Raw genomic sequence first — 3,841 nt, 5'->3', positions numbered from 1 at the left:
ACACTCACACACTCTCTCTTTCATAGAAACACTCAATTGTTATTATCCCCAATCCACACTGTCCTTTCATTCGAATGAGGGTCATTTGCTGTATGATTTACAGCTACAAAAAGGCCCCTCAGTCAAAAAGACTAAATAAGAGAAGAGTGAAATATGACACATATGAAGAGTGCAGGAACAGAAGGAGTGAGAAGAGTGAAATGGGAAGCTTATTTTCCTGTTAAAATGTCTTTTCTGAGGGTTGAATGCTTCAGTAGTGAACAGCAGAATATCGCTGTATGTGATGCTTTTCCTTTTCTTAGTTTGAAGAGCTTTATAAGTGTGAAGTCATTATCAATCCAGATAGGCATGAAGGACATGTGCTGTATTTTCAAATTACACGTGTTACTAACCTAACATACAAATATTTACTTTATTGCATGACACCAAAGACCTTTGAAAGATCTGAAATGAAGCCAGATTCACATTGCAATCCTGCTTTTGAACATCTAAATAGCAGATATGGCCTTGAGTTTTGGATTCAGATGTTGAATATCCCTGTCTTACAAGATGAGATAAAGAGGAGGGGGAGGTGAAGGTGACAGTGGGGGCTATGTCTCGTCGAAAAGATAAAGGAAATGTTTAATCTCCCCTCCTCTATAGCCCCACGCTCGCTTCACCCACCCTTGACCCCAAAGTCATCTCTCTTTCTGTCCATTCAGAATGCCATGAAAGCACCTGGCATGAAGCTGCTTGTGTGATAAATCCATCTCTCTGTCAACTCTATGTTGTGGTCTGCTGAACCACATCAGTTTGACCAGTCATTCTTCTACACCTACATAAATCATAACCTTAATCAGCTTTGCACAAACTAGGCACAGATTTCTGTTAAATTAGTAATAACAATATTCTCTTCTATAATTAAAACAGTAAATTTGTTTGCATGTACAAAAAAAACTATAAGCAAACAAACAAATAAATATTCAATTAGAATTTATAATATTATTTATGGTAAAAAAAATTAAAATATATTTGTTAAATAATAAAATATGCCTACATTTAATTTATAACAGAGTTGCATGTCAAGAGTTGAGTATAGCAATAGAAACTGAAACTATGATGTGATTATTCATCCAAATAGAAGCTTCTAAATTAAAAATGGAGGGGGCCGAGAACTGAGCCCTGGGGCACACCCTATAAACACAGTAACCCTGTTAACAGTGTCATTCAGAACAGGTCACAAACACAGACACTCCTTGCTGAGCATTACATTTGTTATGACATAAATAATGAAAAGCAATGTTCTTTAGGCTTTGGCCTTTTTTATTGTACATGGTTTTAGTCTTTTTGTTAGCATTGCTAATTTAATATTTTCATAAATCTTAAAAAAGGTAAATGCTTTCATTGACATTTAGCTTTTAAACATTTAGTTTAAAAGCAGTCTACATCAAAAAGTGTTTATTCTTTCTTCATCTAAATCCGTTTGTTTTTATATAAATCATTCAGGCTCGCTGAGTTTATAAGGTTGTCATAAATACTATGGATATGCAAGATGTTTGTGGGCCAACAGTCATTTTTTAGTCACAGTACTAGAGACATAAGCAAAAAACAACAACAAAAAATTACTGGTTAATCTTGCCCTGAAAACGTTTAATGGCTTTACACAATAATCTTTTTAAATCACAATTTAAAAAGAAGAATCAAGTGGAAGTATCTGGGGTGAGACAAGAGGACTTGAAATTATATCTTTTCTCCTTCAAACATTAAATAGATTGTCACAGGACAGAAATGCTCTATGAAAAAAAAATATTTATAAAAATTAAGGCTTTTATGTTTTTTCTGTACAGTAGATCTTTCAAACACAAAGCAGTTTTTATAAGGACTTCCCACCATTTGAATTCAGCAATTTCACATTTCCATTTCAATTTACAATTACATTTATCAGCACATGCTAACACCAGACAAAACAAACCAATGAAAACCTGATATCAACATTTACCAGGCCTGCAGCCATCTACTATGATTAATCACCCCTCTTCATTAGAGAAATTTCATTTGTCAATGTCACATCAATACAATATTTGTCTCTGAACAGGACAACATACAACACTCTGCCCTGACCTCGAGCAATGCTACAACCTGGGGCTGATAACAGAGAGAAACAAAGAAAGATAGCAGGAGCGATAACTACAGCTAAAGTAGGACAATCTCAACCTCAGGAGACTCTCCCATCCATCACACACACTCTTCACAGCTCATTACTGGGGAATACCCACTAACTAAAGCTTTCATATACACCCAGTGTGTGTTCCCTGTAGCACTGGGTTTTTTTGAGTGTTTTTCAAAACATGCAAATATTCATCAGCGCATTAATGTATCGCAGGTGTTATTGCGTTACATTAGAATTGAATTCAAGGAGAAAAGAGGACGTAAAAGTCTCTTCTGACACAAATACCATCCGTAAGAAGAAATGCTTTGCAGAAATGTATCTCTCACTTACACATCTCTGTGTTTTAAACACTTGTTATTTCAGTCTTCTCACATACTGTAACAGCAATCATTTCACGGTTTCTCTTTCTCTGACATTTTCTTCACCCTTCATCGTCTTGCACCTTCAGTGTCATAAACAGACAGAAAGATTCCACAGAGAGCACTTTTAGCCCAACACTTCAAAAGGAAAGTACTTTTTTTTTCCTGAAGAAAATCACAGTGTCACCACCACTGCAATGCCAGGGTGCACTGTAAAAAATAAATCAGTGAAATTTATGGTAAATAAACAGCACTTGTGGTTTCAGAACTTCAGGTTTAGCAACAATTCAGGTTTTACGGTACTGAACACAGTACTGAAGTATTTAGTAAAAAAAAACAAAAAAAAAACTGTACAAAATACCATCATGGTAGCAAACAAGATACTAAAACAATGCAATAAACATTAATTAAACAACATTAGATGTATAACATAAAACACAAATGTACATAATTGATAACAAAAACTAACATGAAACATAATTGTTACAGAAACAATTGTTAACAAACTGTAAAGTCTCATGCAGGGAATTGTTTGAGTATCAGTTTACATTTTTTCACTGTAAATTATAAGATGACCATGCGTTTTTACTTCCAAATCTGTACAAAACAGTATTTTAATCCAAATTACTTAGAATTTCCTGTTAGATCTTTTACAGTTTTTCCACATATAGTTAGGTCTCTATTAACCATGCATTGAAATCTTACATCAAACATTATGTTCGGTTTAGCTTAATTTCAAGTTCAAGTTTAAGCTCAGTTCAGGTTTAGGAGTTTGCTCATAAAACTAACCCTTAGGATACACCACTTATTAACCTCATTTGACTTTACGGATAATGTGATGATATTTTACTTTGATTCTACATTAATTAATTTTTTAATGCCCTTTAAGTTTATTGTTTATGTTTGCACACATGAGAACAGGTTAAGGAGAGGGAGTCAGCAGATGTTTCAGCTGTCCGTGCTAAAGCAGAATTCACAGTGTCAACACTTTTGGATCACAAGCTTCTCACTTACAGCAGGAATCTAGTCTGTGCTTGTGTGTGTGCATATTGTGTGGAAACCGAGCGGGAGGCGCTTTCATCCGCAGCGGTTTCATTCACACGGTGTTAATTAGTATGTGGAAAAAAATCCATGTGGAAATGTGCCTATAAGAAACTAATTTTAGAGCAAAGAAACCATGTCCTTTCTCACGTTCTGTATGCATACAACAACAAGAAGTCTTGTGAGAAAAGCTTTTTCTCACATACATTTGTAACTGGGAAATATTTTGGGATAATAATAATCCATAATTGAAAAAGAAGTTAAGTGTCTCATCTTGAGCCCTTCAACTATA

The sequence above is a fragment of the Sinocyclocheilus anshuiensis genome, unplaced genomic scaffold, assembly GCF_001515605.1.
Source record: "Sinocyclocheilus anshuiensis isolate Anshui unplaced genomic scaffold, SAMN03320099.WGS_v1.1 scaffold881, whole genome shotgun sequence".
Taxonomy (NCBI): Eukaryota; Metazoa; Chordata; class Actinopteri; order Cypriniformes; family Cyprinidae; genus Sinocyclocheilus; species Sinocyclocheilus anshuiensis.
This window is presented reverse-complemented; position numbering follows the sequence as displayed.